General features: G+C 41.3%; 2 protein-coding genes across 4 annotated transcripts in view; one reads left to right on the forward strand and one right to left on the reverse strand.

The window, feature by feature from the left end:
• Positions 1–13145, forward strand: part of rpl17 (ribosomal protein L17) — a 324928-nt gene that overhangs the window by 73262 nt on the left and 238521 nt on the right. Inside the window, exon 1 of one of the 3 annotated variants that reach the window (XM_072661362.1) lies at positions 4899–4903. The exons of 1 other annotated variant lie outside the window; for it this stretch is intronic. The gene's annotated coding sequence lies outside the window, so the exon portion shown is untranslated. Of the gene's footprint in view, positions 1–4898; positions 4904–10513; positions 10519–13145 lie in introns of those variants that run through there. One more of the 3 variants, XM_072661361.1, reaches the window with a different exon arrangement.
• The window catches only part of LOC140538843 (transmembrane protein 132C), a 177311-nt gene that overhangs the window by 53916 nt on the left and 110250 nt on the right, over positions 1–13145 (reverse strand). The window lies entirely within an intron of this gene.

The raw sequence follows: 13145 nt of genomic DNA on the forward strand, positions 1-13145 counted from the left end.
AACTTCAACCACTCACTATGCAATATGTCTCTAGAGATTTGTTCATTGCACGGAGCTGAAGAGTTTCTGACCACGTCCGGTAACGCAGAAATTAGAACCGTGTTCAAGGTGATGAACAGTGTTTATGAACCAGTAGTACTTCATTAGTTTCTAATAGTTATACAGTGTTCTAACATGTGATCATAAATTTTGGATGTAGGTAGTAGTGGGTGACATGGTAAAAAAAAAAAAAAAAATTATAATCACAATATTTAAAGACAACTGTGATATTTTGACATGCTGACAAAATGCATCAATAGTGTCAGATTCATAAATTAAACAGCACTAATTACACTCTGTGTAATGAAATATGCAGTTGAGCACGGACGATATGCAGAATATGCTTGCTTGTCTCACAGTAACATTTATCACAATTTATCAAATATCAGTATTTTGCCCACCCCTACAAGTAGGTATAGGCAGTCATTAAATGATTAATATATTTAAATATGTATACACTTTACAGTAATGTCTCATCAGTTCAAAAGTAGGGAAATGTGTGTTTTTGGCATGTGGAAACACATGCTGGGATGGGGATACCCACCAATCCAGATACAACTACACCACTATGTACACTGGAGTTCATTCAGAATTAAATTTGGATTAATATAAGACTGATTGTTTGAATAAGAGGAACAATAAAAGGTGACTCATAAGAGAGGTACGCTATATGGACAAAAGTATTGGGACACTTGCTCAATTATCGATTCTTCCAAAGTCAAGGGTATTATCAAGGGTTTATCCTGCTTTTGTTGGATTAACTTTCTCTACCTTCCAGGGGAAGGATTTCTACTAGATTCTGGAGCATTGCTATGAGGATCTGATTGCATTTAGCGACAAGAGTGTTGGTGAGGTCAGGCCAGGAGCGCCATTCTTCCACTGCTCCACAGCTCAACACTGGGAGGGCTTTATAACCCTATAGCCCACACCTGGCATTAAGCATGGTGCCTATAGGTTCATGTGTCTCTACTTCAGAGAGTCCTATTATGTTGGCAATACTTACTACTAAAGGGAAGAGACAAGCTGTGTGTGCATTTGCCCATCTTTGTCATCAACTTACTGTGGCTGATTGCATTCATTTAAAGGGGTGTCAACAACCATTTGGACATATAGTATATGTTCGTATTGTTCAAATTTAGTGACTCAAATGTTTGATAGCTCGTTATTTTCACACATTAAACAAATAATAGATATTAGAAGAGATGGTTCATTGCTGCTCATACAGTTAAGATGATTTGAAGTATGTTAGGTTCTAAAGTAAAGAACCTCCACATAACCTAAAACCTCTAAACTAACTCTCAGTTTATCCTAGAACAATATGTGCAAGCCAAGAATCCTTTAGTAACCTGTGTCTGATACTCGTCAGGCTCTGCTGATCTGTGTTCTTGTTGTCGTGTCCCATGAAAGGCTGAAATTGCCCACCTACAGTGACTTCAGTAATACCACCCTCCTCAACTGATGAATTTATGGATGGGTACAAGGACAGCATTCGATGCAAATTCCACAGCAGTAGGGAAACTTAAAGCAGTGCCCTTCCGAACCGTCTGCAGCCCTTCATCCAGTTATCCTGTGGATCGCTTCACTGATGCAATATTCATGGTGCTTTTGCAGCTGATTTGCTTAGCATTCTTCCCTCATGAATGCTACCACTGTAGAAGAACGTGCAGCTACACAAGCATGATCAAACATTTTACCAACAGGGGAAACTATTCAAGCCCATTATCAACTCCATCAAGTCTTTGGTTGCAATTCAGGGTGTTAACCACAGTTTCAGACATGAGGGAATTCAACTGAGGTCTCCTGTTGTCTGTGGCTCTGCACTGACTCAGAGGAGGTAGAGCTCATAAGGCTGTCTCAGACTAGGCCCAGTCTGGGTGAGCTGACCACAGCCAGGTTAAAACAGCACATTCTGATTCACACAGCAAAGCTCGTGTCTGCAGGCGACTTCCCTGGCTCTTTACTGCAATCTTCAATCTACAAGCCAGAGAGAGGGAGAAAAAAGGAAGCAAGAAGAAAGATGAACGGAAGCAAGAGTGCTGAGTGGAAGCAGGCTGATCGAATTAGGCTGAATTCCACACAGACTTATTAAACATTTACCCGGCTCATGTTTATGTAGGTCTACATGAGTGTACGTTTCTCTCTCCGCAGTACCACTGATGAATAGTTAAACCGACTCTCCCCCACACACACATCCCTCCACCCCCAGCCTGCATCAGCTTCAGGCGTCTGTAGCTCCTCAAGGTACACAAAATTAACTCAAATTTACATCCAAACATTTATCCAACAATCATGACACAGTCTTCACACAGCTTGTTTACAAAAAATGTTCCTTAAAGTCATGCTACTACACCTAGTATTTAGTTAAACTAGAGGTTTGACGGTTCTGATAAAATGGCCAGTGAGTTTAGCTACAAGGTGTGCAATTTTTATACAGAGGATACCAAGGAGTAAGAGAACCGTCTATGTGACTGAAGGTCACCGGGTTGATTCCCTGAACCAACGGGACGCGACACCCAACTTCCAACTGTGTGTGTGTGTGTTTTTAAGATGTTGATCAGCACACATTCAAACAGGTAATGTACACTGATGTGCCAAATCATCATAACCACTCAGATCAAGAGATTTATGTTGAATGTATGGTATCTAGGACTATGTATGTTAGGCAGTAACCAAAGAGCCGTAATTAAACAGTAATCAACTTTGACAACAGCCAAAGCCAGGGTGATCTGGTCCGATCTTTGGGACCTAAAAAAAATGTGTCCAGCTGAAATTTCTAAATTGCCCAAGATGTCACATACCCGCACCTGCATGCAATAATTGATCAAACTGCTTCCCAAAGATAAGAGTATACGATTGTATAACAAGAGCATCACAAGGCGGCTGACCTCGGCCTAAAAACCTGCTGTAAATAAATAAAAATAAATCAGTATATAAACCAACAAACAAAAAAACAAAGTCATTTTATCTCAGTGGAACTAAGTGGACCAAATATTTTGAAAGGTCAATCAATAATCAAATCAATCACACTCACAGAGCTATAGCCTTTCAGACATACACTATAAATGACCAAATGTTTGTGGACACCCCTTTTAATGAACGCATCCATTGCTGAAACAGATGTGCAAATGCGCACACACAGAGCTTGTCCAGTCCCTGCAGACATAGAGGTACTGCAAATAGAATAGGACTCTCTGGAGCAGATAAACAAGAACCTATTGGCACCATGCTGCCTAATGGCAGGTGTGGGCTAGAGGGGTATAAAGCCACCCAGCATTGAGCTGTGAAACAGTGGAACTGTGTTCTCTGTAATGATGGTTGGTATACTTTTGGGATGAGTTGGGGAGGTGATCATCCAACACCTTGACCCCACAAACACTCGTCGCTGAATGCTATCAATTCCTCACAGCAATGCTCTAAAATCTAGCAGAAAGTCTTTCCTGACAGAGACAGACAAAGATTTTTTTTTAATTATTTTTTAATAACCTTAATTTTTAAAAGAAACACTAAATGACCAGGTGTCCCAATACTTTTGACAATATAGTGTACTAGCAGGACTGTTTTTTATTTATGGCCACTTATTATTTTTGATATTTTTTAAGGCAAAAAAATAAAACTAAAAGTTATGTAAAATTAGATATAATGTTTTCAGTGTATTTAAGTTTAATAACCCTGTCCCTCTCTGACACACACATAACCACAGTCCTTCAACTTAAGCCTACTTAAACTTCCCCAGTCACAACATTCCAACCACAGCGGGCCCCCCAGTGTCCTCTTATTCTGAAAACGAAAATATGGTCACCCTCGCTAATTCATATGTACAGCCAGCCTGGACTTGTTCTCACTGTGTTACAGTAACATGAGGGATTACAGTAACAGCAGTCATTAGTGATTTTTTTTTTTAAACGCACTTTGGGTTCAGGCTGCCCAAAGCCCCCACAGAGCTGCTGTAATTAAGGATGGGGAGATGCATCCTCACATGGGACACACACGCACACTGCATGCCACACCATGCGCTCACTGATGTGCACATACAAGCTAATGCCAGTGAGCCGGTCCTCCTACTTCCACTGCACACGTTATTTGTCTTAATTGGATTAGATCCTTTGCCACATGTCTCATGTTTGTCGAGCCTTTGGTTTCCTACCAGTCACGAAACATGATGTAACTCGGTGTTCGCTTCTTCGGTGGTGAGAGGAATGCTAAAGAGTAGAGGATCGTGTTTTAACTGATGAACCTCCCAACCCTGATGTGCACAGCAGGACAGAGACTTCCACAATTAATTGGAAGCGTTCGACCATAACATCTGTGAAATAATGGACCCCGTAAAGCCACGGTCACTCTGGAGTAATTAGAACAATGACATCTATACGTTTACAACTAGTGCGGAAATTCACACACATGCTACTGTTCAAAAGCCTGGAGAACTTCACGCAGTTGGTTGCAGATATGTGTGTTTAATGATATAAGGACCATACAGGCTACAAATAGGCAGTATACAGCAATTATCTTCACCTACAGTGGCGTCTGTTAAGGGGTGGATTAATTAGGTAGCAAGTGAACGGTCAGTTCTTGAAGGTGATGCTGGTGTTAAAAGCAGGACAAATGGGCAAGCTTAAGAATCTGAGACACTTTGACAAGGAAACATTATGATTGACTGGGTCAGAACATCTCCAAAATATCTGGCAGGTCTTGTGTGTTTTTCCTGGTATGCAGTGGTCAGTACCTACCCAAAGTTGTCTAAGAAAGGACGACCAAGTGAAAAGGTGACAGGGTCGTGGGTCCCTAAGCCTCATTGATGTGATCTATGGAGGCCCCACCTCACAACTTACAGCACTTATAGGATCTGCTGCTAATGCCTCAGAGCCAGATACCACAGGAAGCCTTCAGACATCTTGTGGAGTCCATGCCTTTAATAGTCATAATAAATGACTGAGAAAGTGGTGTACTCCAAAAGTGGTTATCAATGTGGTGGGTAACTTAAAAATTGTAAATAGACAGTAACAGATAAACAGTTTATGAATGATCATTTTTAATAACTGCTCATGAGACTGCTTAGGACATGGTATCAGGTCTATAATATTTAAATGAGTTCTTTTCCCCACTATATAATCTGTTTATGTACCATCATTCCTCAGAATTAAACAGGCTGTTTCTGTTCCTGTTCTGACAGCTCTGTAATGTGCCTCATTCAAAAATCAGTCAGGGCTGAAACACACCTTATACAGTCATGTGAATAAATGAAGATACTCCATTTAATATGTAGTTCTTTAAGATTTGCACACTGGCTATCTGGAAATGCTGCCTCAGGGTTATCTCAGAAAAAGGCGGTGGGTGGCTTCACTTGTGTTGGAGGGGACATGTTAGTCTTCACCCTCCTAGTGTTGGGGGCATTGCTGGTGATGGGGGAGTTCTCATGAACAGGGGTGTCCATGCCATGAACTGCAATGCTAACACAACACAGCTAATGCTAAATTTCCATCATTTTAAATCCCCACTGTTTAAGTTTAGGTACATAAACCAAAATAATAATACCATGATTAATGCAATCCTAGATATTTAAACTTTACTGCGTAAGCACACACGTACACAGACACACACACACATCAGAAAAGAGTTAAAAGAATGAAATCCAATGGCACAGTGTTCTGTAAACATTTCCCGAATGACTGGGTCCCTCACACACTCATGTCATTACAAGCTGAGATGACATTTACAAACACACACACACACAGATAAATCGTACTCACACGCAGGGTTGAGTGTGGGCTGATCAGCGGACACTGATTTCATTTGTTTGGCAACACTGGTCTCTCGAGGCAGTGTGCTTGTTTGGTGGCCAGTAAGCCTGGTTTAGCACTTGTAATCTCAAGAGGTCTGCCTGCACTCTCTTGTCTGATTGTATCTCCATTCCCATTTCCATTAAACGGTGCACCACCGACACATGTTCATTATTTAGAGTCCGTTCTGCTGAGTATATGCTTCAATCTATTTCTTACTGGAGAAAAAGTGAACATACCATGCAGTACAATTTATAGATAAACTCAGCAGATGGAGAGCATAGTCGGTGGAGCGAGGTCAGTGACCTGCAGTCTGATTGCTATTGACTAAGGAGTCCAATGAGCGCTGAGGCTGACAGGCTGCCTGCCCATTTCTGTATTTACGCCCATCATATCAATCCTTCATTAGACTCAATGCATCACTGAGAAAATATGAAGTGTGGCAAAGACTGACTAGGTTGGGATGTTCTGGGAAGGTTGCATACTTGCTTGATGGCTCGTTAGGCCTCGTGGCCTCGGCTGTAGGGCTTGATGGATATATTGTTTGGTTTTCGATATTGGCAGATTTTAGGGCTCCTTAGATTTATCAGCATTGGTGGCAATCTTGATGATGAAGCAAAGGTAGTAAAAGGTGCTTCTGTTACGTAGGACAGATAATGTGCTCTTGTTTTTTTAACCGCAAAACGATCAAATACAATGTTTGGTTTGCTCATAGCGTCAGAGACTAAGTGCACATTGTGCATCAATCATTTAATAAATGTTAGTGTTAGTCTGTTAACAAAAAAAGCAAATGCTGCTCTGAATCAGGAGAGAGAGAAGCTGCTTAGAATTAGCTTAGTTAGCATGAAAACCTTCTGTTCACCACAGAACAATATCAAACCCGGCTGAGTGAAATCCCACTTCTAAACGTTTAGACGAGAAGGACTCCCATTGAGTGACTGATGTTAAAAGGACAGAAAGCTGAATTGTATTTTTCTCCATGGTGTTGGATCTTTAGCCCTGTGCTTAGCTAGCTCGACTACAGACACTGATGATCAGACCGGCTAGGTTTAGATAAGTTCGCAAACAGATAACGCCACAGTACAGGCCGCCTTTTAGCTAACTTGGGATCAAATTACACGTTTAGATGATAGAAGCCTTATATCTGTGAGCATTAAGTTGAGTGGTGTCTTAGGGGTGACTTAGACATGTTCATCCAGGTTTGCTTGCTTTCTCATTCATTTAAACTCAGCATCATGCTAATCTCACCACCAAGGTGGGATTTTTTTTTTCTTTCCACCTGTTTTCAGAGTGTGTCATCACCAATCAGTGAGCTCTCTGTACATCTTAACTGTACATGAATGAATGAGCTATTTTAGCTGTGGACTAGATGGACACAGAACAGAAATGTGACACACTAAGATATAGCTGTAATTATTTTTAATATATACAGCGGTTAACCGTATTACCTTTTTACAGCCCAACCCTACACATAGATCAGACAATCAGAGCTTGGAGTCGGTAGTATCTATTTTCTAAATAAATAATAACTGCAGTGATGACTGTAATGAGTTCAACACCACGGTAGACATCACATATCCATGGAATTGCAGTAATATGGTTGACATCACAGCTTTATATATAGTCCACTAATAAGGATTGTGTGGTTTATGCATCAACAACAGACATTTTCCAACCTTTCTGCATTGCTTAGAAATATGAAAAATGGCTTTTTGTACTGTGGCTTTAAAACAAATATTAAAAATGCCCTCAAGTCATGATTGATGATGTCTTGTATTGCTCCTCATTCCAAAAGTAAGCTGGGCTGAAAGGTGCAATAACAGGCCTCATCACATCATGGGCCTTATCAAAAAGGCATATACATACATACATACATACATACACACACACACACACACACACACACACACACACACACTTAAATGTACTGTTTTTTGTGATATCACAAAACAGACCTGAGCATTCGAGGCATGGCCTCCAAGACATCTGAAGGCATCCTGTGATATCTGGTACCAAGATGTTAGCAGCAGATCCTTTAAGTCCTATAAGTTGTGAGGTAGGGCTTCCATGGATCGCATCAATGAGCCTTAGGAGCCCATGACCCTGTCACCAGTTCACAAGTGGTTCCTGTCTTAAACCCTTTTCTTCATCATTTTTTGGTAGGTACCAAACATCCACTGCATACTGGAAACACCCCACAAACATGCCTGATGTTTTGAAGACAGATGCTCTGACCCATTCATCTAAATTGGTTCTTGTCAAAGTGTCTCAGATTCTTACGCGTGACCCTTTTCCCCTTATTCCAATACATCAACTTCAAGAACTGACTGATCACTTGCTGCCTAATACAGCCCACGTCTTGACAGATGCCACTGTAGATGAAGATAATCGATGTCATTCACTTCAGCCGTCAGTGGTGTTATTGTTATGGCAGATCTTGTAGCATGTTTTTTTCCTGACTTTGAAGCAGGACTGAGGGCTCTATTTATGTGGTCCTAGTATAAGTGCAAAATAAGTGCTGGCAGGTGTGGGTGTGGCAGATGTATTAATGGCATATTTATACATGGCAGTGAGAGAGTTAATCCAGGGAAAAGTAGTGAACTGATAACAGGGGCGGAGTTAGAGTGAATACATTACCAGCAGGCATGGTTTGGCTCGCTGCAGCAGCACTCAATCAGATCCCTCAATTCCTTGCAGTCTCCTTCTCATAAGTCAGATATATAAAAATAAGTAAATAAACAACATTAATAATCTTCATAATAAAGTAATAATGCTCCAAGCACACTAATTTATCATTAGTAGCTGCAGCAGAATCATTTGTCCTTATTTATCATGTAATAAAAGAAATGACTACTAATAATTTGTATTTAGTTTAATTTTGATTTTATAATTATGCCCAAATGGAGCACAAATAGTATTTGACCACCAAATACAGAGTCTTTAATGCTGTACTTGAAGCCTTTGGAGTTTCTGGAAACACCTCTACACCAGTGGATTCTAAAAGTCACACCCCCTGTTGCACCAATCCTCTTACATCGTCTCAGTCACTGTCATTTCTCACCATAAAAATAGTAAATGGGTATGAATGTAACTGTGTCCAACCAACTTAACAGTATGCTAATGGAATTACACCTTTTGATTGCACTTGCTCCAGCAGGAACCTAAAGTTTTGAGATTTCCTGGTGTTTGGGTGAGCTTAATTTACTTCATGCTTTACAGAGATACGGGTCAGAGCATTTTTAGAACAAACCAATGACGACAGCGGCAAGAAAAAAAATCTTCAAGAGGAAGAAACCTTGAGAGGAACTAAGATTCAGAAGGGAAACACATTCTAGTCTGGTCAATATCAAAGACCAAAGAATTAAGAAATCTGCAAACTGAGAAATGACCATCTTGGCCAATTAGCAACTGATAGTCATATCTGCCAGGGAAGCCCAATTAACTATTTAAGTCTAATTCAACAACTGAGATATCTGAGATATGCAGGGGAAAAAAATCATTGGACTGTAAAAGTACATATGACAAACAAAGACATTTTTTATGACGAGGGCCGATCTAGGCATATTTTAAGGGCTCGGGTATCAGCTATTTTAATTCCAATCCAGTTTTTGCCTTAACCACAGTGTACAGAGCGCCATTTGGTGTCTTCACTGCATCATTAACGGACATTACTGCCCAGCCGGCACGCAGTGTCGAAGGTAAGTTCTCAGAAGGCAAATAAAAGAGTTGAGAGACTGCAGTGTGGAGCTTTTGTACAGTGGAGCCTGGAAACAGACCATAATATCTGAACCTTATAAAACTAATTCTAATTACCAATGGGAGAACCACCTGTTTTTAAACCAGCACTGAAGAACACATTCAGAACCGTGTTGAGGTTAATGCTAACACAGACACACACACACACACACACACACACACACACACTATAGAAACCCAAATCACAGCAGATTCACCCACCATAAACCAGTTATTTCACGCCAGTAGACCAATAACAACAGACATCAGTCTAGAGAGTGTAGCACTACACACACACACACACACACACACACACAATCACACAATCACACACAAGAGCATAGTCTGAAATCAATGACAGAACTTTCACACCAGTCGGGCCTACTTCACCGCTCTTCTTTCTTCCCTGTCAGAAGAGCGTCTCTCACTATTACAGATGGGCCAGCAGCTCTATTCTGAGCTCTGATTTAGCCACTCCAACCATCTATTTCAGGTCATTAAAATCAGTTTGGCATCATCTCTGGTGTTCACAGCCGAGAGAAAGAGAGGGACGGGCTGGAAGATTAAGAAGATCAAACTCTTAATGCCGCTTATTCCGCTTGCTTGGAAAGGTGTGCTTGCTATGACTTATTTCACTGCTCGCCAACAGCCATGCACACACTCCCTCACAACACCCTGCTCACACACTCACGCCGCCAAGCTATTTCCACTCTGATTAATGGGCCCATGCAAAGTCAAACGTAATTTGTGGATGTGCCGTATCACGTATGCAGATTTCTGCAGCACTGCCATCGCGGCACACACCACATTCATAAAGCTCATTATGCATGTGTACACAGTGCTGGAGTGGCATGTACGATTTAACCCAAACTGATGGATTGTTCTGCGAGTATGGTAATACTGGCCAGAGGGCACTTTTGTGAAAGGCGACACCGGCAATGGCGTTGTTGTGCGTTTTCCTCAGAGCGAAGAAGCAGACAGTCAATATAGGATAGGGCATATGGAAAAGCCCCCCAGCACAGAGAAAAGAAAGACATTTTAATATATCACAGTGTGCATGCTTTAATATAGGAAATGAGCTCATGCTGGCTCTGCAGGAACACACAAGGCCGTATTTATTTTGGGAGCCACGGAGAGAGAGAGAGAGAGAGAAAGAGAGAGAGAGAGAGAGAGAGAGAGAGAGAGGGGGAAAAAAAGAAAGAATGAAAGAAAGTAAGAGAGGGGGGAAAAAAAAAAACAGTTCTCCCTCAACGCAGAACAAACATCATTACTATAATGGCATGCAACAGCTTCCTTTGGAGTCATTGTTAAATCACAGTATGGAAATATTCGCAGAAATGCACTCCCACGGTTTTACCTTGGAGGCTCCCCGTTCTCCTCAATTTAAGCAAAGAGCCGTGTAGTAATTTACACAAATCCACCAACAGTGACATCCAATCAATGACAGGGTTTTAAGCACAAGGCCACTGGCCTCATACCCAACACAGTAAATTGTGCTTAAATCAAACAACCCAAAGTGCAATCCAATTTGAGCTACAACTTCAGGAGATGACAGAATTTTAATGACTGACTGAAGCCAGCAGCCCACCCTCCCACCCTCCCTCCTACAAAAAAAAAAAAAATACAACCACCAACTAACGCCATTAGTGCTGTATCCTTGTGCAGTGGGAGTCTTTTTATTAGTTCTCAGCTGTAATCTATGTGATTACCTCTCTACAGCAGCATGCCTCAACCCTCCATCAACGGCAGCAGTGCGTCTGCTGTGGAAGCCTGTGTGTTTGTGAGTGTGCGTGTGTGTGTGTGTGTGTGTGTGTGTGTGAGAGCAGACATGTCCTTCTTTGTCTAAGGGCAAATCAATTTGTCAAGTCAAGTGTACTTATCTGTTCTCAAACAAGCCAAGGCATGCCACTAATTTTTGGTAACTAATAGCATTCACTGCATGTTTGAACCACTGCTTAAACCAATTCTGAAAGGATTCTATTTCTACTTGTTTTTCTTTGCAGTCATCCTTACATCGCTCACGTCCATACTTACGCACAGATGACTGGCTCTCATCTCGGATAAAAAGGGGGATTTGTAAAACATGGCAACACGGACGCGACCTCTTCATGGATTTAAGGCATCGATCGTATGTCATTTCATTTGTGTGACTGGCGTATGAATCTTAACCAGTTATGCAATCGTAAATGAACCGTAACGGGGGGCTGGGTGAAGTGCAAGGAATTGGGGGGTGGGGGGGTGCCATTATTAATGAAACTCCAGCATATCCTGTATACTCTTAATGGAATAAAACTACTTGTATCTTGTATGATTCATCACGGCCCGCTCGATCCCCTCGACTTACATCTCAGCCTACTCAGCCTTTGCTCTAGCATTTCGTTTCTTTCTCTACAAGGCTACTGGCCTCTCTCTCTCTTTCTCTCTCTCGCTCACACTCTCTCCTCCTCTCCCTCGCCCCGGAACGCCTTCCTTCTCCTCTCCAGCTTTATCGGCGGGAGCAACACGGGTGCCGGTGGCTGCTTTGCCAGCCTAGAGCCTGGAGATGGGTTTGTCAGCGAGGCCAGGCTGGCCTCATGTGATAAGACAGAGGGTACGAATCCAGGGTGGCAATTTAATCCCAGCCATCCTCCAGCACTTCATATCACCAGCAGCAACTAACAGCGCCAAGGCCTCTGAGAGAAGGCGTGCGCTCACACACACGCGCACACAATCACACACACTCTGGTACTGTATATATAGAAGGAATCCCTACTGAGTCTGGAAATAAGGTTCTCTGTACTTACAGGGCATTCAACTTCAGACAGCCTGGAAGGCAAAGGAATTCAATGTCAACAATGGTGCTCCACTAATAGGATAGGGCTTTATTCTGCAGTAGGAAAAAAAAAAAAAAAAACGTAAGAGGCCTTTTGCTTCACACACACACCTGAATCAGCCCACGAAGGTGTTGTAGATCAGCAGAGCAGGTGTCTCAGGTGTGCACTAGATAGATTCAGGCTAGGATTTCAATTACATAAATCTGAAGCAGGAGAGTGGATGTGTTCATTACTACAATCCAGTACAATATATATTGTGTACACTGGTATACTGGGTATAATAATATTGATTCAGTTTTAACCGTGTTAATAGATTTAATTCATTAACTGCAATGCAGTTAAACCATATTATTTATATATATATAGTTTGTTTCTGGAATTCTCATCTGATTAAAGCAACAATGTGACAGAGTGTAACAATTTTCACTAACTAAAAAGGTAAAAGGGAAAAATGAGCACAGGAGCAAATCTCCAATACTACTGTTTCAATGTTTACAACATTATGGTTTTTCTTTGGTTTACTTCCTAGACAATAAAACTTGTAAGAGAAAGCTATGAAAGAAAGATGTGAAATTTGTAAGACATTGTAAAGCATCCTTGTTATAAGAGTTTACATTAAGTGTTTTTTTTTTATACACGTCTGATGTAGTACAATGTGAAGGTTTCAAAACGTGCAGCTCACCCCCAGTCCATACACTTCATACATTGAAAATGCCTCTTTTTTTGTGAAGAAACAAAAAGCAAACAAAAAGCAACACATTAACATATAGTATATCCATCT

This window comes from Salminus brasiliensis, chromosome 18, assembly GCF_030463535.1.
Source record: "Salminus brasiliensis chromosome 18, fSalBra1.hap2, whole genome shotgun sequence".
Lineage (NCBI taxonomy): Eukaryota > Metazoa > Chordata > Actinopteri > Characiformes > Bryconidae > Salminus > Salminus brasiliensis.